This window comes from Amblyomma americanum, chromosome 2 (genome assembly GCF_052857255.1).
Source record: "Amblyomma americanum isolate KBUSLIRL-KWMA chromosome 2, ASM5285725v1, whole genome shotgun sequence".
Classification (NCBI taxonomy): Eukaryota; Metazoa; Arthropoda; class Arachnida; order Ixodida; family Ixodidae; genus Amblyomma; species Amblyomma americanum.
Window position 1 is genome coordinate 152,765,272 of NC_135498.1, and position 25,386 is coordinate 152,790,657.

The window sequence follows — 25,386 nt, forward strand, 5'->3', positions numbered from 1 at the left end:
GGCGCTCGTTTCCGGAGCGGCGTGCTTTGGAACGCACTAGCGGAAAAACACGCGGCATGCCGCTGGCGGCAGAACCCCACCCCACCCCGCGAAAGAGACGGTCGTACCGGCGGCGAGTGTGCGGAGCGCAGCCAAGGATTACAGCCAATGATTGCCAAGAGGGCGCGAGGAGGAAAGCGGGGGGTGAGAGTACGGTGGCAGCGCTCGGGGACCTGTGGCATGAGTAGCGGGCGCCGTCAATTATTTCATCGGTAAGGCATTCTTCGCTCGCCGGAGTACCGCGCGCTATAAGAGTGCTCGCCATTCGCCCGAGCAGAGGCTCGAAAGCGTCAGAAAGCTGTGCGCGCTGCCTAGTCGAACAGAGAGCCGCCTCCATTCCTGACAGCGTGTATGCGGTCGCCCATGGTTGCTGTAGCGGCGCAGCAGCTGCGTTCAAAAGTCGCATGACTGAGGAGCAATCGTGGCTAATTTTTTTTTACTTTACAGTACTCTTTTTCATATTTATTTAGACTGATGCGGTTTATATAAGTCAATTTAGACAAATATTGCAAAATCAATAGGAGATTTTTGTAGACCACAGGAAGTTTAATCGCTAAATGTACGGGGATCCAGGTGCTGTTGTAATGTCGTATATATAAATAAGAAAAATGAGGAATCCCAAAATGCAGCCCCTGGGAGCACCGTGTTGCTCTTCCATTCTGCCAAAGGAGCAATTATATATTCAGAATGTTTCTCAATATAAATTGGGATCAAATTCAATACCACTCCTCTAATGCCATATATTTTCAGTTTTAAAATCAAAACATTATTTCGAACCACATCAAAGGTATTGCTTAGATGTAGAATTAATCCAAGGGTAAGCAGTTTTTTCTTTCAATATCCGCAATTATTTTTTCTGCTGCCAATAAGTGCATGATCAGCTTATTTGTGCCGCCGCGGTCGCTCAGTGGTTATGGCGCTCTGCCGCTGACCCGAAACGCGCGTGTTCGATCCTTGCGCAGCGGTGGAATTTCGATGAAGGCGAAATTCTAGAGGCCTGTTTACTGTGCGATGTCAGTGCACGTTAAAGAACCCCAGGTGGTAGAAATTTCCGGAGCTCTTCACTACGGCGTTCCTGATAGCATGAGCCGCTTTGGGACGTTACACCCCCAGAAACCAAACCAAAGCACCAGCTGATTTGTCCGCTTGAAAACCATGTTGAACTTGTATTTTTACTCAGTTTTTCTTAAAAACTCCGCTCAGCAAGCGGTTCATGACGTGCTGAAATACCTTAGAAAACAATAGAAAGTTTTAGTTACACGCACATAAAGGCTATACGTACGTGGAGCTCTTACAGATGATTACAAACTTGCGCACAACGCAGCGGGCCAGCGTAAGTTTCACGCACGTATGTGAGATCCCTGAAGCTTGTGCGCGCGCTTTGCGCACGTAGAACGCTACGCGCGAACATCTCGTGAGATCTTCAACAAGCGAGAAAGCGCCGAATGCGAGGCGACAGCCAACCCATCAAAACACCAGTTCAGAAGCTCGCGACTTCGTTTCTCCAAAGCCGACGATTTAGACTTGCTTAGCGATGTGAGCGAATGCAGCCCATACGAGGACTGCATGTGATAGGCAGTGCGATGGACTGATATCGCTCTGCTCTTGTCAGAAGCAAAAAAAAAAAGAATTGAGCGCCTGCACTCTGTGCGCGACCGCGCGGACATTCGCGAGCTCTCAGAAGCCTCGCTGTTTTGGATGATATTTGCTCAAGCGGTGTTCATATTTGGCGATAGATGGCGCCGAAAAGCATACGGGAGCAATCTCAGTTCCCAGTTCCAGACTGACTGCGTCGTGTATGTGAAACTATAAGCGTTTCTGGCAAAATGCGCGTAGTACACGTAGAGTTCTCAGGTTTACGTACGTGAAGTCTCCATGTACGTGTAACTAAAACTGTCTAATGTCACAACTAAAACTGCCCTCTAATTGCTCTTGTTCGCCTCGCCACCACCTTTCCTAGTTAAGTGTAACATTTGAAATCTTCAATTCGTCCGGGAAATCTCCGCTAAGATGCAGTTGATTTTTTTATGTCCGATAATGTCGGCCTCATCAAGCATAATACGTGCTTAATAGTAAAGACGTTTAGTCGTCATCACGGCATGTGTGTCAGATATATTAAGGAGCCTAAATTAAATTTTAAAGGAAAGAGGTGTGAAGAAGACGAAGTGGATTAACCGAAGAATAAAGAAGAAGCATTTGGTGATGTGGAGAGAGATGATTGGTGTTGAAGCATTCGGTGCGGTGGAGAGAGGTGATTGGTGGAGAAGACAAGGCGACGACAAGCCTTACGTGGACTAACACCGAGGCTATAAAAGGGTGAGTGAGAGCGAGGCACAGGGGGGAACAGCAGAGAAGCGGAGGCTCCGGCGGGTCAGGGACACATCGGCTGGAAGAGAGCGACGCCGGCTCCTGCTCCGTTGAGCTCGCGTTCTACGACTCCGCATCGTGGACTTCCTGCGGTGCCAGAGCCCGTTCCGGGGAGTCAACAGAGGACGCTACCACCTGCTACGGCCAGGGGTGTCTCCAGCGCTATTGCCACTCTTGCGGGTGGTGCCCCCAACGCCAACAACACCGGCATCACCTCCACAGGCGCTTGGACCGGGAGCTTATGCGACGCAGCCAGCGACGCCGCCAGCAACGCCAGCCCAAGCACGCCGAACGCCGCCTCGACGCCGGCTACGGGATCCATACAACGCCGCAGCCGCACCGAACCAACCGTGAGCACGAACGCTGACCGCTAATAGTAGAACGCTAGTAGTAGAAGCCGGTAGCAGTGTGCCCGGGTCGTGTGTATTTATAGTATTTGTGTTTTGTGTTAGTTTTATTAGTTTTGTGTTCTAGTGTGTTGTCACGTAGGGTGTAATAAATGTGCGTTTGCGTGGGTACACCGGTCGCCTTGTCCATTCTTTCGGTACAAGTGTTCTCCGGGGAGATCCGTGAAAATGTGACATGGTGTTTTAGATTCACAATTAGTTTTTCAATTTCAAAAGATGTTTGATGAGCAAGCACAGTCGACTATAGTGAGCTCTTTACGCGTACGCAGTCGTCTACACTGTCGTACCGTTCTGAGTAAATACCTACTTTCATAAAGTGCCAATTCATTGCATCTACTAGATCGTCGTCATTTAGATTAAGATTGTAAGTTTGTATTTGCTCCACACAGCAGGCAGTTTATTTTGAAATTTAGTTTCGAAATTATAAGACTGCGTTCTTGAGATCTCACCTTTTTTTTTTTCTAATTGTCGGAATTCAGTGGAAAACGCGGCTCTCGGCTTTCAAGGAACTCTTTAAATTTGGATTTTTCTCAAGTATTCTTCCCAATATGTTCGTGCTTTCTGCCGCCTTCTCAGAGCGGAAAAACAAATATTAGCAGTGCTGAGATTTCTTCAAAGATACCTGGTAAGGAAGTGTAGCGTTGCGATGCTTGAATATGTCATACCACTTCTCTTGCTCTATAAGCCAATGGGCCTTCATTAGGGCTTCATAAGCGATTACTGGGTACAAAATTTTTCGAGAAGATAAGCGCACTTCTTGTTAAAAGGAAAAACAAGCAAAACACCATAAATTATCACTGATGCCATATACGACAACACCAGCCATAATATTCGTATCGTTCACGTTATTGATGTGTGTGATATGGACTGATTGAAATGGTTTCAGTACTAATGCTAGGCAGCATGAGCGATTTCGTAACAGTTACAGATCAGTCATGGTTGCACATCGCATTAGGTCAAAATCGGCCAAGGCCAAGTTTTGGGGGTGGGTGGCGCCACATTTTGGGAAATGGCCGGGCCAAATTTGGAGGTCGCTGTCGCGTTGGGCACGGTCAATTATTGTCGGACATCGATTTTGGTCCAATCCAGCCAAGGTCAAATTATGGGTGTGGGCTACGCCGAATTTTGGGAAATGGCCGGGCCAAATTTGGAGGTCGCTATCTTGTCGGGCACGGTAAGTTCAATCATGGTTGACAATCGATTTTTGTCCAAACCAGCCAAAGTCAAATTTCTGCGGTGGGCTGCGCCGAATTTTGGGAAATGGCCGGGCCAAATATGCAGGTCGCTATCGTGTCGGGCACGCTCAGTTATGGTTGGGCATCGATTTTGGTCCAAACCAGCCAAGGTCAATGTTCGGGGGTGGGCTTCGCCGAATATTGGGAAATGGCCGGGCCAAATTTGGAGGTCGCTATCGTGTCGGGCATGGTCAATTATGGTTGGACATCGATTTTGGTCCAAAACAGCCAGGGTCAAATTTCGGTGTTGGGCTGCGCCGAATTCTGGGAGATGGCCGAACCAAATTTGGAGGTCGGTATCGTGTCGGGCACGGTTAGTTTATATATGGTTGGACATCAATTTTGGTCCAAACCAGCCAAGGTCAAATTTCGGGGGTGGGGTGCGCCGAATTTTGGGAAATGGCCAGGCCAAATTTGGAGGTCGCGATCGTGTCGCGCACGGTCAATTATGGTTGGACATCGATTTTGGCAGAAAACAGCCAAGGTCAAATTTCGGGTTGGAATGCGCCGAATTTTGGAAAATGGCCGGGCTAAATTTGGAGGTTGCTACCATGTTGGGCACACTCAGTTATGGTTGGACATCGATTTTGGTCCAAATCAGGTGAGGTCAAAATTCGGGGGTGGGCTGCGCCGAATTTTTGGAAATGGCCGGGCCATATTTGGAGCTCGCTATCGTGTCGGGCGCGATCAAATATGGCTTGACATCGACTTTGGCCCAATTTGGCCAATCTCTCAAAGACAATCTGTTGCAATGTTGCGCTTCTCAAGGTTAAAGCAAGGTCAAATCAGGCACAGAGTTGAGTGACTTTTGCGTTGTGTAGAGCAACAGCTCTAAAATTGCTGCGCCGCCTCTCTTTAATATCTCCCTGCCATTGCTTACGCACTTGAAACCAGGAAACTACAGTACCGTGACTTCATGCGTTTCTGTTCGCGCTACTAAAGAGAACTTTTGGAAAAGGTTTTGTGGTTTGATGGTTTTGATGTCCCCAAGCAGCTCAGGCTATGAGTGGCGCCGTAGTATAGTGTTCCGGGTAATTTCGACCACCTGGGGTTCTTCAACGTGCACTGACATCGCAAAGTGCATGGGCCTCTATCAAAGTGCGACCGCCACGGCCGGGATCGAACTAGCGTCTTTCGGGTCAGTAGTCGAGCACCATAACCAACCAAAGAGCCACTGCGTCGGATGGATTGAAGATGTGGTTCACGATTGTCCCCTTTGATTTTTCTGCTTCGTTTGTTTACATGTATAGCCAAAAGGGGTCTTGCATTTAATTTGTGCTTTTAGTGAAACGACTGACAATAACTGAACTGGTGAATGGTCTTTCCCAGCATCATTTTTCCGAAATGCATCCTCTAGATGCACCACTATTGTCAGTTCTTGATTTAAACTCCGAATATATTAGCAGTTTTGATAACTTTGAGAGCAAATTTTTGCCAGCAACGAATTTCTCCCCAGAGGACGACACGAACTTCCGTCCTACAGATTTTTTCTTGGCAATTGGAGGCTCCAGACGCTTTTTGTTCAAAATAGCAAATATTAACTAACATATACCAGCCAAGCTCGTTCTTTACCGACGAGTTCCTGGGTAATTATATATATATATATATATTTTTTGCAGGATTGCAATTCGGTTCGGGCGCTCGAGGACACAAACTACTTTTTTTTGCTCTTTAGACTTCTCCACAAGGGCGCGATGGCAGGCGTCGATGTTAGTGTGCAATTGGCTCATCCTAGAGGGCTGCATTTTTTTAACGACATCGCTAGCGTCTGCTTCTGTGAGAACAGCCTTAATTTCCAGATTGTTAAATCTTTGTTATCTTTAAAGGTCCTCGACTCTATCGTTTTATATGCGGTTCTTTGTTGTAAATTCATTTATTTTGGTAACTATTGTCATTGTTTCCACCGTTTTTCAACTCTGTTGACATCGTGTACACCGTGACATAAGTCACTGCGGAATTTACACTCTTTTAAAGCTCCCGAGACCGGCTCGAATTTCGGCATTCAAGTCGTCAAGGGCATCAAAAAAATGTTTTGTGTCTTCGCTCATACCGAGGCTCAAAACTTGAAAACAGGGACATGTACCGCATAGAAACTAAAGAAAAACATTCCGCAGTACGGTGTCTTGCTCAAAAGGAAATAAGGGCGACAGTCATTGCGCAAAGTGTATCCATATAAATTGTTTTCTTCTCTGACCAGTGTAAATAGCCTCATCATTGGTGAGGCTATTGACACTGATTACACAAGCACCACTGTTCCACTGTCAAAGCGTACGCAGATATAAAATAACGCGTTCTCGTCTGTATTCACCCACGAGGAGGTCGCTTCATTCCTAAACAACGTGCACTTTCTGCTGTCACCATGCCACAGACAACCCTTAGCCAGTTCGGTATCATGTCAGTATTTATTAATCGGAAGGCATGATCTGCATCTAATCACTTCGGTTTCAACAAATTGCTTAAAATTACGTCACAAAGCATTTCGGGAATCTTGTGCGCTTTTTTTCACAATCATTGTCATCAGGACTAGTTCCTATTGATTGGGGGGCAGCCAAAGTCATACCAATTTTTAAACCTGGCGATCTCTCATTACCGCTTAACTACCAGCCCATTTCATTAACTAGTACCGTGTACGAACTATTAGAGCATGTCATACATTCGCATTCATAGCACACTTAGAAGAACATAACATAATCTTAAAATGTCAGCACGGCTTCGCCAGGGATATTCTGCGAAGTGCAGCTAGCTGGATTTACTGACATGCTTTAATGGATTGATGCTGGCAACCAAGTAGTCCCAATCTAAGATTTTTCTAAGGCTTTTGACCACGTCCCTCATCAAAGTCGGCTACTGAAACTAAAACATCTTGGCATTTACGCACAACTCATTGCATGGATAAAAAATTTCCTTGCATGTCGCAAAAATATTAATAACCACAACTGCTTTCATTCCTGTTACGTCCGGCATTCCAGAAAGAAGCGTGCTTTCTCCTTTGCCTTTTCTTCTCTTCATTAATTATTTGCCTAACTGCATGCCCGCTCGGGTAAGACTGTTCGCCGCTGATTGCGTCACTTAGTCTAAAATTACTACGGGCACTGTCCATCAAGCGTTTCAATCAGACCTGAACGTATTAAATACGCAGTGTTAAGACCGGCAAATCATCCTAAGCTATACCGAAACTAAGCGCATGTCATTTACACACTCCTCTTCTCGTATTTCATACTCATACCTTGATAACAATATTGTCGAGCTTTCAACCACGTCAAATGCTTAGGAGCCAATCTCCAACCGGATAGTCTAACATGGCATCATTAGATCAATTTTACACTTGCGTCTGCTAACCGCACATTCGGAACAATCGAACGCAGACTAAAGCGAGTGCCTTTAAACTTAAAAAAACTCACCACCTTAATCACACCCAAAATTGAATATGCATGTCCTCTCTGGACCCCGAGCCAAGACTACATAACACGTAGCATTTAATAACTGCAAAGCCGTGCTGCACGCTTTAATTTTTGAGACTGTCGGAAACACGCTGGCCTATCGCTCGTTCATAAACTTTATCATCATGGTCTTTTGCACGACGACTTCTTTCAATCACCCTCCGTCATTTTGCCCCGCCGCCGTGATCACTTTTACAAAGTCAAACGCCCAGCGTGTCACACAGCTCACTACACGCAATTATTCATACCCAGAACCACAATAGATTGTAATAACCTACCATCTGACATTGCTACCGACGTTCAACACGATAAATTTCAAGAAATGCTGCGTACTTGCATCATAATGTTACGTATGTAAAAATGTACTGTGTGTGTGTGGGGAGGGGGGGGGGGGTATTTTTGTTTTGTGCTCTTTATTACCTTTTCCATCTTTCTGATTTCGTTTTCCTTTTCTCATTTTTTTGTGCGGCTTTTGTATTGTGAATTCCAGCTGTTTGTATTTACACGATTCCTTCTATTTATGTGCTATTTTGATTTTGTGCGAACTTTTATCTGATTGGCGATATTGGTGTCTACGTATTTTGTCGTACTTTTCAATTTTTGTTTCTTGTTGCATTTTCACATATTGTTATTACAGTGTATTTTCTTGAGCCGCCCCCGGTGTAATACCTTTTTCCAGAGGGCCTTTAGTGTATTTGAATAAATAAAGAAATTAATAAATAAAGGAAGAAAAAGAGAACATGGACACAATAGGCACTTTTAGCTGGGCGTACGCAGTGAGCTTGAGTACGCGTCGCTCAATGCGTAGCCTACGCTGTAAACTCGCCAACAACGACACCTTTAGTTGGCCCTGCCGTGCCGTACCGATGCCGTCGTGTCTCCAAATGGATGTACGGAATGCATCCAGAGGCTGTCTCTCATGCTTCCCTGCGCCATCAAGCCCTGGAAGAGAAAACTTGTTTCATCGAAGCTGAAAACATCCAAACCAAGCCCCAGCCTTAGAGCAGGTAGTTGTGTGCATGCACCATGAACCGACTTGCCGACTATGTCTCTGAGGGCCTGAGCAGTCTGAGTGCCTGGAGCAGCTGAGACGTTCACAAACTGTAGCCATGCCTCGGACAAGTATTCTCTCCAGGCCCCGAGTGATTTCCATGTTATCACGGGAAGAAATAGATGGCATGATAACCTAGAGAACGGGAGCTGCTCAGCATATTTGCCACGAGGCCTAAGCGCCGATGCTCAGGAACGGTTACGAGGCAATGAACCGTGACGGCGAGCTTGTTCGGCGCCGCTCGCGGCATGGTCTCCTAGACATCGACAGCGTCAAGCACACGCTCTTCAGCGAGCAGTTCGCCTTTTCTACACTTTAATGAGCTCTGTACCTCCCTTCTCATTCCGGAGCGCCTCGCAGCTGAACAAAAACGTGAGTGTTCCAGGCCGTGAAGCGTTTTGCCTGACGCTAAGGAACCTTGCCTATCCAAATGTGCACCTTGAACTCATTTATGCAAGGCATTCCTCTGTAATGTCAAACGTTTCAACAATGCTGATGGAGCACATCATCACCACCTTTGGCCATTTCCTCAGCGACTGCAACAACCACGAGTGACTGTCGACTATTATGCTCTGGAGGTTTACAAATGTAAGAAAACTGCCCAGTGTAGTTTTCAAAACTATGTAGATTTGTAGATCTGATGGTTACGCACCATTCTGAAAAATGTTTACGTAATTTTTTTTTGCATGTATCGCATTCCATTGTGATGTCCAAGCATGCTTTAATGCACTGTAAGCGACTAAATTTTCGTTAGGACCTCATTTTACCAAGTCGCGTGAACCTGTGAAAATTTTTTTCCCTGCGAATAGACTGATCAAGATGTCTCTTAAAGGAGCATGCCTGTAAGTCTCATCAAAATATATTTCATAAAAGCTGTGGCGAGGTAGAGCTCTATCCAGATGGAACAACATTGTTATCTTTGCTGCAGTTCTGTTCACGCTTAACAAAAATCGCTCTCGGCTATATCTACAAGAAACAGGGTCTGTCACTCAAGTCCCTTAACAGCAACGAATCCAACCTGATAAACGAAACCATGCAGGATTATACATTGGTACGTTTTACGATTCGGTGCACTAGCACAGTCGTGAGCAACCTTATTTGGAGTGTTCGGGTGGTGTTGTGCGGAGAAAAATAATTGAAATTTTAAAGCACCTACTGTACTTTAAAGATATTCGTTTTCAAGTACACTAAAATATACATACAAACCGTGCATGCATCAGCACCTTTTCGCAGCAAAGTAGCTGCTTTAAGACTGCATTTAACACGTTTACTATGTCGGGGGTCACTGGTGGGTCTCATTATTTATTCATGCTGTGCGGCCACAGATACCTGGTCACACAGAAGCCATTGGACAGATTTTATTCTGTGTCCTCCATTTTAGACCTCGCAATAAAGTCTGGTTCATAACTTTACCATTTCACCTAGTATTTGTGGCCACAGAGCATGAATAAATGATGTGACGAACCGATGACCCATGATACTGTCCCCATGGTAATTTGCACTGCAGCGCATCGCTCAGCGCTGTAGATCGATGTGATTACGTGTGTAAGGAACTGTAACCGCAGTTAAACTATTTCATCTATTTATTTCATAATGCTTGCCGCAGCTAGTCCATTGTGGGACGCATCTTTGCACCCTTTGAGCTCATGGCACACTTCAGTGAGCTGTGGCGCCGCGTGTATGGGCTCCATCTTGTTTGCTGTCAGCATTGCCCTTGCACCAATGCCTATTTTATGAGCTAAGCATATCACAATGTGAAATTGTCTCGTGAACGAGGGGAGCACTGAGGTGACTGCCACTTCATTCTCGTTAAATTTGGTGCCCCTGTAATATTCGTGAACATTTGCCCAGTTCATGAAATACTCAGCTCACGAAAAAGTAATTTACGGTATGTTGTAGTAGTCATTCAGAAACAATTTAGCTGTGGGCGGCACTTTTTTCTCTCTACACTTGCAATCCGGATGATGAATAACCACATGCCCTATCAAAGTGCCTTTTAAAGTAGTACCAGGACGTGATCATACGTAGCCCCGTTTGGCTTTCATATCTTGTCCCAAATTGCTTTCAGCACGTGCGCTTTTCTTGTTCTTGATGGACGCTCCGGTACATCATGTAACCTATGCTTGAGACGAGGTATTGACAACGCAAATCGGTGACAATGTCGGCGATTAGTTCGCCTTGGAGAGACCCGGACAGGTCAGGTACGGCTTCGTCGACTACGAGCTAGGAGCTTAAGTCACTTCTCTACAGCCCTTCACACCGTAATCACAGTGGGTCGGTCACCCGCGGAACAAAGGTGTCAGCAGAACCCACCATGGTTTTAGGATGACATTCACTGCCGCCCAGACATCCAAGGTTCACGCACAAAGCGATCGCTACCTCTGGCAGGAGTCAGATCTTTGGTTCTTCAACGTCTCAACTGTGTCTACCATGGCCACCTACACGTTTACACAGATGGCTATATGAGCAGGCATGAGCAGTCCTCCTCAGTCGCATCTGTAAGGCCTGGCTTCGAAATACCTTTGACTGGGTGCCTCAGAGTACTGTTGTCCACTTCGGCCGAATCATTGGCTATTGCAGGGTCGCTAAAATGTCCGTCTTTCTGCAGACCAGGGTGTCATCATTTTGTCCGACTCCAAGTCTGCACTAGAGCGCCTCCAACGAGAAACACCCGATGAGAAATTTTGCCTCTCTGCCCTCACCTAGCTCAGGAGGCTACACTTGACAGGATATTGAAGTTGCTTCCAGCGGCTACGATCGCACATTGGAGCCGATGGTAACATGGCAGCAGACTTTCTTGCCGAAGAAGCCCGGTCTTATCCAACATCTGTGCTCCGACTCTGCCTATACGCTGAAGTGAGCGCACAAGCCTCATCTTGCCACGTCACCTGTGTGCGTAAACGGTGATGTTGTGGGCGATGTGAACCATTTCGTTTAGTGTGCCCGCATTTTTGTGCCCAGAGTGAGACACTGCTGGCAGCCTGAGGAGATCGAACATTTCGTTGCACAAGGTCTCTCGCATTAGTAACCTAAGGGGCTCCCGAACTGAATGATGATCAGTGTCAAAATCGCTCCTGAAGGTTTAGCCGTGGTAGAGGCACAACCATACAAATCAGCGGATCAGGTGCAGCAATTGCTTACAGGGCACTGTACATTGACAGCACCCCCCCCCCCCACCCCCCCGTAGCTGCTTGCTGCGCATCTGTTGAGCGGCGCGCGATAAAAGCAAGCGTTGCTGGTTTTGAAAGCGTCAACTGCACATCAGCACAGGTTGCAAGATGCACTAGTGCGTCAATGAGCAAAAGAATACACGCGCTTAAAGCAACACGGTACAAGATGTGTAACCTACCAGAAAGATAAAATTCCCCTTTTAAGTGGTTCAATGTATATGTGATAAATGGGGTGTTGTGTTAACTGCACCCGGGTGCATGCTGCTACATTAAAAGGCACACCGACAGGACACCTCGGGCAATCATCGCAATTTCAAGTGCAACATGAAACTTGAAGGTGTACTGAATCTTGAATCTTGAAGGAGCAGCTGCAGGCTTCTGCACAAAATTTTAGAGACGCTAGTCATCGATGATGGGAGGCTGTCATGTGTGAGCACGCGATTCATTGCATTAATGAACAAAGAAAAAATGTCTCCCCAGTGCAGAAAACTGATTACTAAGAACACATTCGATTCGGTTTATTTATAGATGCTGTCATCGTGTATTCAATAAATTTAGTTGTAAGTCAACGCTCTTTGTTCTCCTTCATGTCTTGTTTACATCTGGCAATCCCTGTTTCGACGTGCCAACTTGCATAGAATCAAGCTTTTCTTTGGAAAAAGCGGCAGTCCTCAAGTACAAACTGTTTCAGATGAAATGAGGTTAATTTATTGCGTGCAATGTTTACGACAGTCCATCTGCAGTCTTTGTCGAAAGTAAAAAAAAACCCAGGGGTATTTGTAATGCACAAACAAGTCAACTATTAAATCCTTCTTGTGCTCTTTGGAAGTCAACATTTACAAAGCTAACAACCAAAGTACGTCATCTTCAAGAGATTTGGAACACTAGATTTTCATAACGAGCCGGACAGTATGACCAAGAAGCAAACTCCTTGGGCTGTACACCTTTGACAAATGCTGGATACAACCTAACAATATGATGGTTCGGCCTAGTGGGTATGCGTCGGATACAACTTAAGAACGCAGCTTCTTTTCCCCGTCAAAAGACCCTTCCATCCAATGGCGTCGTGTGATTCTCATTACCCTCTAGTGTAACAAAGCAGGGACTGGTAGATGAAATAGGGTAGTCCCCTGCCTCCATGGTGGGCGTACACCCCTCTCTTTTTTGTTGCGCTGCTCCCTGTATTGTCACGCTAGCAGGGTCAGAAGAATCGCCCGTCGTTATTGGGTAGAAGCGTAAAAGCCGCTGCGTTCTCAAGTTGTATACGACTACAGTTTTATTGTTTATAGTTCATAAGGCATTCATGGCCTCAACTACATAGAGTGTAGTCATGTGACAAACTAGGAAGCCTAGTAATTGACTATTAATGCCCTAATGCTAACATCTTTTCACTGAAGTCTTGTGCTGTACCTTGCAGTTTGTAATTTTTATTGAAATACACATTCTGTTATGCACTATTTCTTTGCTTTTTCTTGTGGCTGTTCTTTTATGCAGGAATACTCCGGGAGAGTGGTATATGCGAAGTTCTAGGGGCTGGTCAACAATGAAGGCCTGGTTATTCACGGCGATCGAGCATACGCGCTCCGGCCGCTTTTAATGAAACCATATAGTGGTTGCTGTTTCACACCTGGCCAGGAGGCATTCAACTTTGCTATGAAAAGCGTCCGCCAGGCTGCGGAATGGGTATTTGGCAAGGTCATTGCCGAATTCGCATTCCTTGGCTACAGAAAGAACAATATTTTTTGGCAGCAGATTACAAAAATGTACAAGGTGGCCGCAATCTTGGTCAACTGCCACACAATCGTTTATGGCAGCCAATTGGCTATGTAATTTGAATTTAAGCATTCTCTGCTGCGCGAATACCTGTGCCCACAGCATACAAGACGTCGTCGGCGGACATCAGGTGCTCTATAGAATGAAATAAAGCAGGACTTATTTGCCTTTGTAGAAGCCTGCGTGGGCTGGTGCAAGATCATTCTTAAAACAGCGCGAACAAGAGAAGAACGCAGATGTCTCTATGTATAAATGTATCATATGTCTGCGCCCTTTATCTTGTTCGCGCTATTTTAAGCAATGTTATTTTCCTTTTTCATCAGTTTATTTTTAACCATTAGATTATGTATCGCATAACTAACGCGTCGTCTCGTGCAACAAAGCACTGATGCTCTTCAGCACACAGTTGTCTCTTATTTTTCTGGCTCATGCGCACTGCACTCTTCTCTTTCATTAAATTTCATTGTTTTGAGCTCTCACTGCCGCTGCAGCTAGCCTAGCTGCAGCCTAGCCAGCGTAGCTCAGCTTCTGTCTTTTTCCTTCATGGCCATGTCATGGTTCCTTCTCTTCATCATGAAGTCACAGTCTGTTTGCTGGTCTTAATTTCGTTTCTGTGCAGGAGATATAATTGGCAAAGAGTAAACAACGGACTTATTTTATTTTTTACGCGATTCATTCTTTTGTATTAGTGCCTAGGTCTTTCGTTTTATTCTTACTATCTGCACGGGATTCCACTTTTTCTTTGGCGCTGCAGACAACGGCACCCTCGTCATCGCCGCGTTCGACGATTGGTGTCCTGTACAGCCACGACGAGGACGCTCCTAGCCCTTACGAAACGGTGCCCGGAGTCTGCACTCTGCACATTCGCGCTGGACGGTTGCTGGTGTTGAGCGGTACATCCCCGATCCAATTCTTCCCGAACGACACAGAGCTACAGCACCGAAAGCTGTTCTGCTTTTTAGAGTCGCTGTGAGTGGCTGTTGTTTTACCTAATAGCTATTAACTATTGGAAGTCATGAGGCCTTCATTATACGCAAAAATGAAAGCATTACGTATTTTGTAACCCACTTGAAAATGTGGCTCAGTGGCTAAGGCTATCTGCAATCGAGCTTGACGTTGCGAGTCGATTCTCAACCGCGATGGGTGCGTTTTTACTTGTGCAAAATTCAAATCTAAACAAGTTGTGTGAAATGCAGTTTGTTTTAATAGAGCCTGTTTGACAAGATTAGCCTGCAGCTACAGATATCCTCTACGACGTTCCTTACATCCCAGGGTTTCGCTTGCAAGCCACCGCTAGTTGATATTATTGCAGGTATGCATCAGTTCATCTTCATCTCGAGTTTTTGATTGCGCCAATACATTTTTTGGCTATACTTTGCATTTTCCGCATATGCATCAAGTTCCTGAGCCGTTCTCATCCTGACATGCCTGCTAGAACGCCAAGCTACTAGCGTCGTTTTTTTAAAAAATGATACGAAATAATGCTTCGATTAAAGGTAACAGTATCTAAAGGTACATTGCTTGAAGGGTGCGAAAATTTTTAGTTCCGCAAATATATATGGGTGATGCTAAATTGGCCCTCCCGGCCAGAAAGGTGTGCCCGTCGCGGTAACTTAGGGCGTGCTCGGTTTTTCACGTGGCTGAGAGACAGGCACATGAGGTTATTTGAATTTGGCTGCACGTATCTATGCATAACATTTCTTCCTGTGTTGTGCTCAAGTCCTCGGTATAAGACTGATTTTGCTAAAGACACATCGAAAAAGGCTACAATGAAATTGTTTTCGACATCTTTCCGTCATGATCACACAAAAAAGAGCAGCTTCAGAGATGAATTCAGAGGGTCGTACAAGTAAGGCAAATCCGCTTGGAGCATTAGTTCGTTCCTTTGGCTTGCAGAACTCAAAGCGGCTTCTCCGGTCGTAGCGTATGCAAACTAACATATTTGCTCACTGTGCAGACCAGACGATAAGCCGTAGAAGCCAATGCCGGATGCCTGAATAAGTACCAACTTTTTTGTTCGCAAAGCAAAGCGACGTAATTTTACACCCGTGTAGAAATAACAATTTTTCCCCCACCATTACACCGCAAGGTTGCTATAATGAATGAAGAGAGGTTGAAGTGCATGTTAAGTAGCTGTACTCTTAAATCAATTAATCGCGTAGGAGTCGCGCACTGTTCACAGCGAATAAGATTCAGATCGCTTCAACAGCACTAAGAGATGGTTTTTTTTTTCAGTTGCTCGAGCGTTTGTACTTGGTTGTGTTCGCATAGCGAAAACTTTTATGCAATATTTGTTCCAGGATAGACTAATCTCTACTGTCGCCTCGCGCTGCCTACGTGGAACAGCATCTTGTTTTTCGAATTGCCGCGAATGTTTCTATTGTTTGTTTGTTCATTCTTCAAAGCTGCCGGCAAGCGTTTTATAGCTTTATGTATGGTGCAAGACGCGACCAAATTTATCTCGATTGATCGCATCCTGGCGGAACCGATTCGACGTTGTTCCAGACTGTTGTAACTTTTCACGCACGCCGCGTTTCGGAAGTTTACTACCGCCTTTAAATTGAGCACTGTCAAGAGCGGCGGGCATTCTGTTCGACGACCGCTGGGCACGTTTGTTGCTTTGACCACCGCCGATTCAGTCAGACATTGCCGCGCAGTTCAGCCCAATAAACAGTTTCTTTTAGAAGATTTCTTTCGCTGTCTTCCTGACTGTCTGGATTGCCGTTGCCACAATGCGACATCTGGTGGAGGTGCTATGTACCTTGCACCAGCAACGCTCCTGTAGATGGAGGGCAACGCTGCATCATCAGATTCATCACCGCTGGTTTTTGAGCAGCCATGTGATCCTCCTATATCCAGTGGTATACCCCACGAAGAAGCCGAGGAATTGTTGGAGCAGCTTGGTCGTCTGGCGACATTCAACGGATGGGACGACCAAGCAAGCTATAGTACGCTCTTTTTCTTGCTAAATGGCCGAGCTAAAACTGGTAGGAGTATCACGAGGCTTTCCTGAGAACGTGGAAGGATTTTAGGAAAGAATTCACTAAAACACTGACAAGCTTTGTCCACAAAGAAAAGGCCGGATTACTGTTCAAGACGCGCATCTAAATGCCAAATGCGACCATCCTTGCGTAGGTCGAAGAGATGTGCCGTATGTTCCGACGCGCTGGTCCTCACATGACAGAGAAGAAGGTGCGCTTGTGAATGTGGGATATCACAGGAATTTTTCGCCGGATTGGTCCGAAACTTACCCGAGACCACTGCCGAGTTCACAACGGAAACGTCTACAATCGAGAAGACTCTCGTTATCTCGGCTCGGTAGTACGACCAGACACCACCATCCTTCTCCATTGAGCCATGCGGATTCCTCAGCGACCACCAACGACATCCTACGAGACATAATCCGTGAGATCATTCGCGAGGAGCTATGACGACTGCTGCCATCCTCCCCACAGTCGCCAGCACCGACTGTCATCGACTTGGTACGGGAAGAAGTGCAAGAGATACCTGGGGCCCAGCTCCAACGACCACAGAACCCTAGGCCATGATCTACGCCACCACGGAGCGCAGCCAAAGGCGTCCTGCCACTCTGCGCCAGGAGTCCTGATCCCCGAAGACATCAATCACCGGTCTGCCTACGTATGCTGCAAGCTCACACAAGAAAAGCGGACCTATAGAGTACCCCAGATCAGCGCCGCCCGCTCTGCTTCCATTGCTGCGAACCCGGCTTCATTCTTTAATTGGCACTGCCCGTACAGAAGAATGGGCCTGCGTGCTTCTTAATTGATACCCCACGACCCTATCCCAGCCAACGACCACGGGAGATCGACAAGCATCTGCGCCGAGAGGATTAGGTGCCGTCAAGCCGTCTCTCCCGCTCACCATCACAGTCCACACCACGGTTTGCGTCGCCGGGTCATAGCTACGCAGCGGCTCTTGCGGAAGGTCCCCCTGCCCCCGAAAGAGAAACTAAACAAAGCAACCTGTGGAAGTCAGGTTGCTTGCTGACGGATCGACGAAGATTCTCCAGCAACCACGCCGAATGGAGAAGCCGCATCCACGACGCCAACGCCGCATACAAACAGCAGCTCGACCTCGACACGATCTGAATTTGGAATGTCGCTGCCACCCAGAAAAGCGCCGATGACACGTCCTACCCATGATTCACATGCTCGAAAAAGCCGTGAACCAGCACCTACGACGACGCGCAACGCAAGAGCCAGGACATGACTTAAAAGTGGCTATCGACGGCTGAAAAGTTACCGCTCTTGTCTACACAGGAGCCGATTGTTCGATGATGAACCGAATATTGGCGGCGAAAATGAGGAAAGATACGGCCTCTTGGGATGGCCCACAAAATCACGCCGCAGGAGGACTTTTCATTACGCCATCGGGACGATGCACAAAGTGAGTGACGTATCCTGCGACCTTCGTAGCGTTACAGCAATGTTCCCACCACGTCATTTTGGGTATGGATTTTCAAAACAAACATAACGCGATAAACGACCTTCGATTCAAGCTCATCACGCTTTCGACGGACGAGGCGATCCCTTCGATGACAACAATGGAGCAGCATGTAGCCTTGAGTGTCCTGGATGGAGAAGTGACGTCCCACCCTAATCAAGCGTCATGGTCACTGTCTGTCTGTCTGTCTGTCTGTCTGTCTGTCTGTCTGTCTGTCTGTCTGTCTGTCTGTCTGTCTGTCTGTCTGTCTGTCTGTCTGTCTGTCTGTCTGTCTGTCTGTCTGTCTGTCTGTCTGTCTGTCTGTCTGTCTGTCTGTCTGTCTGTCCGTCCGTCCGTCCGTCCGTCCGTCCGTCCGTCCGTCCGTCCGTCCGTCCGTCCGTCCGTCCGTCCGTCCGTCCGTCTGTCTGTCTGTCTGTCTGTCTGTCTGTCTGTCTGTCTGTCTGTCTGTTGCCAGAAGAAAGAAAGGGAAAGTCCACAGGCCTGCTCACTGGCTCAAGACGAGCCACAATCGCTACCACGTGCAGATATAGGAGAGTTGAAAGATGGGATAGAAAGACAGGATAGTAAAGACGCGCTAAAGGCAAGGCCGCTCACAAGGAAGCACTCATCGAGCAGAACACGGAGTTGCTTCTGGAGCGAGGAATCGGCATCGCAAGACGCATTGCACATTTCCGTCTTAGCCAAGCTGAATTGCTGCTGACGAACATCAACGATGAATACCGAGATGTTAACAAAGGCGCCATGATTGCTTTTCGACGAATTATCTGATTTTTGCGATGCCTTCATTATCTCCGATCGAGGCCCAGAAGATTTACCTACGAAAGATCACAAGCACGCCTTCGACATAAATCCAGCCCTGCCCCGCAACAAACAGGACCAGATCCGCAATCTGCTTCAAAGCTACATCGAGTGCTTCTCGTCATCACCGAACGTCTGACCAACCCCGACCGCCAAGCATCGCATTGCGACCGACCAGCACGCCTGACCTCTCCGCCAAAACTATTGCCGTGTGTCGCCGAGAAAACGACAAGCCATCCGAGACCCAGTTGAACAAATGCTACGCGACGACGTCATCCATCTATCGAAGAGCCCCAGGATGACACCAGTTGTTCTAGTAAGGAAGAAAGACGGCGCTCTTCCAATCTGCGTCGATTACCGCCGTTCAACAACATAACTAAGAAGTACGCCTACCCCCTTCCCCGCATCAACGACACACTGGCCGGCTCTGCAACGGCAAATATTTCTCATCGATTGACCTAAAGAACAGCTACTGATAAATTGAGGTCGATTAAAGAGGTCACGATAAGACTGCATTCATAACTACGGATGGCCTCTCCGAGTTCAAGGTGCTGCCATTTGATCTCCATTCCGCACCAGCGACATTTCAGCGAGTAATTGATACAGCGCTGGCAGGCCTGAAGTGGTAAATTTGTCTCATATTTAGATGACGTTGTTCTCTTCGCCTCTAACTTTGAAGAGCACCTAAAAGGCTAAGAACAGTACCAGAGGCAATCAAGTCTTCCGGTATAACCTTGAAAGCAGAGAAGTGCTACTCTGCCTATCCACCCCCCTGGCAGAGGCAGCGAAGGCTGCCCCGCCAGCTCCAGAAAATGGCCCGTCTACTTGAGAGTCGGGAGCCCTCAACGTCTCTTCCAACAGGGAGAAGCCTACCACTTTTACGCCCGTGGCTTCACGGGATTCCAGCGCCTCCAGGGAGGCAGTGAATACCGCTCCCAGCACGGTTGTGTAGGAGGGGCAGCGTAACTCTCTCGAAAAAAAAGGAAAGCCAAGAATGATGCCTGCTTAAAATTAACCCTTCCCCAACAGCCAACACAATAAAACATGGCAATTTTTGTGCAGTGGAACTATAGTGGAATACGGAGAAATTACTCAGACATTGCAGGCATACTTACATCAATGTCCCCTATAGCTTTTCGCCTTCAGGAGACAAACCTAGGGCTAGTATACACACAAATCTAGAAAAAAATTCCAAATTTCTTGACGGGATTGAGAACAGGCAACGTCGCAGTCATTAACCGAAGCAGCTTCCCTACAGCAGTAATATCGTTGAAAACAAAATTTGAGGCTGTAGCAGCCGGCATATACTTACACGCACAACATTATGCTCTTTACATATACCACCGCCCGTCTATCTGCGATTTGGAAAGCATTTTCGAACAATTGTATGAATCATATGTGATAGTTGGGCATTTTATTGCGCACTCTCTCTTTTGTGACAGTGAGCGCACAGACAGTAGAGGCCAAATAATTGATCTTATACGTAAAAATAACATATGCCGAATGAATACAGGAAAATGCACATACTGTTTTCCCAGCTCCGGAAAAATGAGCTGCCCTGTTTAACCTTCGTATCACGTTTAGTTTTTACCAATTGCAGTTTTATCAGGCAAAAAATTTTAAAAATCGAAAAATCGTAAGACGCTGTGATAGAAATATTTAAATATTGGGCATGGCAGCAACGTAGCGGTAATGTGGCCAAATCTTCGTCTGCTGTTTCTGGAGGAGGCCCTGATGATCTGCTCTTCTAATCAAGCAGCGCATGGGGACCTGCGGCTCGGATACTGAAGAGCCGAGCATCGACGTTTGGCCAGACATTAGCGACGTCCTCGAACGCAGTCATCACGGATGGGCAATTCAGACCGGCACCCTCGAATACAGTTGAACAGTTCGGACATCAACTGATCCTATACAGCAGGCACCACCGACGGCTTTCTTGAGTGGGCATGGCAGCAACGTAGCGGCAATGTGGCCTAATCTTCGTCTGCTGTTTCTGGAGGAGGCCGTGCTGATCTGCTCTTCTAATCAAGCAGCGCATGGGGCACCTGCGGCTCGGATACTGAAGAGCCGAGCATCGGCGTTTGGCCAGCCATTAGCGACATCCTCGAACGCAGTCATCACGCATGGGCAATTCAGACCGGCACCCTCGAATACAGTTGAACAGTTCGGACATCAGCCGATCCTATACAGCAGGCACCACCGACGGCTTTCTTGAGTGGGCATGGCAGCAACGTAGCCGCAATGTGGCCTAATCTTTGTCTGCTGTTTCTGGAGGAGGCCCTGCTGATCTGCACTTCTAATCAAGCAGCGCATGGGGAACCTGCGGCTGGGATACTGAAGAGCCGAGCATCGACGTTTGGCCAGCCATTAGCGACATCCTCGAACGCAGTCAATACGGATGGGCAATTCAGACCGGCACCCTCGAATAAAGTTGAAAAGTTCGGGCATCAGCTGATCCTGTACAGCAGGCACCACCGACGGCTTTCTTGAGTGGGCATGGCAGCAACGTAGCGGCAATGTGGCCTAATTTTCGTCTGCTGTTTCTCAAGCAGGTCCTGCTCATCTGCTCTTCTAATCAAGCGGCCCATGGGGAACCTGCTGCGTCGGCTCGGATACTGATGTGCCCAGCATCGACGATTGGCCAGCAATTAGCGGCATCCTCGAGCGCAGTCATCATGGATGGGCAATTCGGACCGGCACCCTCGAATACAGTTGGACAGTTCGGACATCAGCTGATCCTATTGTCACTGATAAACGGTCGAAACACCCAAACCAGGTTTAATTAAACGTGCTGGGCGTGCAAGACAGCGGGAAGTTCGAGCGAGGAAGAAGATAAAAACGTCTATCAATAGAGTGCGCAAGGCACGGCAAGTCCTATCTATAAACAGTTCGGCCACAGTATGGCGCCACTGGACTCATTGGTACTGTGGCACTAAAAGCAGGCACCACCGACGGCTTTCTTTAGTGGACATGGCAGCAACATAGCGGCAATGTGGCCTAACCTTCTTCTGCTGTTTCTCGAGCAGGTCCTGCTCATCTGCTCTTCTAATCAAGCGGCCCATGGGGCACCTGCTGCGTTGGCTCGGATACTGACATGCCCAGCATCGATGATTGGCCAGCAATTAGCGGCATCCTCGAGCGCAGTCATCAGGGATGGGCAATTCGGACCGGTACCCTCGAATACAGTTAGACAGTTCGGACATCAGCTGATCCTATAAAGCAGGCACCACCGACGGCTTTCTTTAGTGGACATGGGAGCAACGTCGCGGCAATGTGGCCTAATCTTTGTCTGCTGTTTCTCGAGCAGGTCCTGCTCATCTGCTCTTCTAATCAAGCGGCCCATGGAGCACCTGCTGCGTCGGCTCGGATACTGACGTGCCCAGCATCGACGATTGGCCAGCCAATAGCGGCATCCTCGAACGCAGTCATCACGAATGGGCAATTCGGACCGGCACCCTCGAATAGAATTGGACAGTTAGGACATCAGCTGATCCTATAACGCAGGCACCACCGACGGCTCTTTTGAGTGGACATGGCAGCAGCGTAGCAGCAATGTGGCCTAATCTTCGCCTGCTGTTTCTCGATAAAGTACTGCTCATCTGCTCTCCTAATCAAGCGGCCCATGGGGCACCTGCTTATTCGGCTCGGATACTGATGTGCCCAGCATCGACGACTGGCCAGCAATTAGCGACATCCTTGAACGTAGTCATCATGGATGTGCCATTCGGACCGGCACCCTCGAATAAAATTGGACAGTTAGGACATCACCTGATCCTATAACGCAAGCACCAGCGACGGCTCTCTTGAGTGGACATGGCAGCAGCGTAGCAGCAATGTGGCCTAATCTTCGTCTGCTGTTTCTCGATAAGGTCCTGCTCATCTGCTCTCCTAATCAAGCGGCCCGTGGGGCACATGCTGAGTCGGCTCGGAAACTGACGTGCCAGCATCGACGACTGGCCAGCAATTAGCGGCATCCTCGAACGTAGTCATCACGGATGTTCAATTCGGACCGGCACCCTCGAATAGAATTGGACATTTAGGACATCAGCTGATCCTATAACGCAGGCACCACCGACGGCTCTCTTGAGTGGACATGGCAGCAGCGTAGGAGCAATGTGGCCTAATCTTCGTCTGCTGTTTCTCGATAAGGTCCTGCTCATCTGCTCTCCTAATCAAGCGGCCCATGGGGCACCTGCTGAGTCGGCTCGGATACTGACGTGCCCAGCATCGACGACTGGCCAGCATTTAGCGGCATCCTCGAACGTAGTCATCACGGATGTGCAGTTCGGACCGGCACCCTCGAATAGAATTGGACAGTTAGGACATCAGCTGATCCTATAACGCAGGCACCACCGACGGCTCTCTTGAGTGGACATGGCAGCAGCGTAGCGGCAATGTGGCCTAATCTTCACCACAGATCATCAAAGAGAGAAAAAGAGATCATCACAGTGGAGACAAAACAAAATATAACATTTAAGGAAGCGTGATGACTCTTCCACGCAAATAACAGCATCTTTTCTACGAAAACAAGCTTTGCTGATGTGGTGCGCAGGGACGATGCACCACATGGCACTCCGGCATCTGCCCAGGCCACTCCCACCGAGCCTATGGCAGGGCCATCCACGCCCCAGGCAGGCACAGCGAACGCTTCTCTGCCATCTCCAAAGCAGGGAGCACCGGCCCACGGGTCAGCACCATGCAGGACTTCCCCCCGCCAGGGAAGGCCTGAAACTTACACATCCGCGGCTTCGCGGTCATCCAGCACCTCTGGCGAGGTGATGGATACAACTCCCACTCCGCCTGCTTTACAGCGGCGGAACAGCTCTCTGAAGCGAAAAAAGTCAGAGCCCTCATAACGGGCCGATAACATAAGTAAACCCCTTATCGTTCCCACTCCATAACGTAAAGACGGCTTTTTTTTTGTTCAGTGGAACTGTAGAGGCCAGTTGAGAAATTAGTTACATAACATATATTTTAGGGTCAATGTTGCCTGTAGCCTTATGTCTTCAGGAAAAAAAATTTAGGACCACAATATATGAATATTATGAAGCATTATAAAACTTCTAGACGCGATCGCGAGCAGGCAAATAGACTCTCAGGAGCCGTCGCGATTGTCGTTAAAAGCGGCGTCCCTGCTCGAAAAATCAAAATAAAAAAACTTGAAGCCGTTGCGGTCAGCATCGTCAGCTATAAAACAATCAATATGTGTTCTGTATATTGCCACAGTACCAATGAATCCAGTAGCACCATACTGTGGTCGAACTGTTTTAGATAGGACTTGCCGTGCCTTGCGCACTCTAGGGGCTAGAGGTTTTTATCTTCTTCCTCGCTCGAGCACCCCGCTGTCTTGCTCGCCCAGCACGCTTAATGAAACCTGATTTGAGTGCTTCGACCGCTTATCAGTGACATATTTGGTGGAGGTGCGGGGTAACGGTCAATGTACGCTGACCTCGAGGACACACTTGACGTCAGTTCCCAACGCGTGGCTACAACACGAATCCACAAGCGAGCCGCCGCCTGCGAGGCCTACAACCAGAGTTCGGTCAACTCGCAAGATCAGCAAGTGCCATGACGTCCGCTATGGCTAGCCAGACAAGTCAGCTTTCCGGGAATGCCCCGCCGTTCGTCCTTCACACACCTCGGTCGCCCCCATCATTCCACGGTGAGAGGTTTGAGGACGTCGAAGAATGGTTGGCCAGCTTTGACCGTGTGGCGGGCTTCAACGAGTGGGACAGCGAGCGCAAACTGCGGAACGTGTACTTCGCTCTACCGAACTCTGTTAAGACGTGGTATGAGAACCACGAAGCTTCCTTCACTAACTGGGAGATCTTTCGCCGAGAGCTCTTAGCCACGTTCAGCACCAGTGAACGAAAGGAGAAGGCTGAAATCGCTTTGCAATCGAGGTCGCAGCAGCCGAACGAGAGCGTCGCCATGTTCATCGAGGATATGACGCGACTCTTCAATCGCGCCGACCCTGCTATGCCCGAGGACAAGAAGGTACGCCGCTTGATGCGCGGCGTCAAAGAGCAATTGTTTGCCGGACGGGTACGTGACCCGCCAAGAACGGTGGCCGACTTTGCCAAGGAGGCAACAAGCATGGAGCGTTCTCTGCAAGAACGGGGCGCGCACTACGGCCGTCAGGCTAGTGTAGCAGCCGCTCAGCACTATATGCCCTCGTCGCTACCTACTGAGGAGCTTCGAGAGCTTGTGAGGAGCCTGGTGCGCGAAGAACTCGAGAAACTTCGCTTCGAAGCTCCACAGGCCAGCGTCGCTGCCATACCGGACGTGGTCCGAGATGAAGTCCGCTGAGCTGTTCAGTCGCCACCAGCTCCGCAGCCAGCGCCCTATGGGATGACATACAGTCAAGCACTACAAAGTCGTCCTGGGCAAGTGAGACAAGCCTTTTCCCCCGTCACTCCTGTGCCTTCACCACGGTACCCAACTGCAGCTGTACCCGTCGTACCGCAGGAGCCCCTGTCCACCATGAGCAAAGCGCGCGTTTGGCGTACGCCGAACAATAGGCCGCTCTGCTACCACTGCGGGGAGCCCGGCCACATCCACCGCCACTGCCACTACCGCAGAATGGGCTTAAGGGAGTTTTCACCTGACGCACCTCGACCACGCTATGGAGAATGGCCGCGG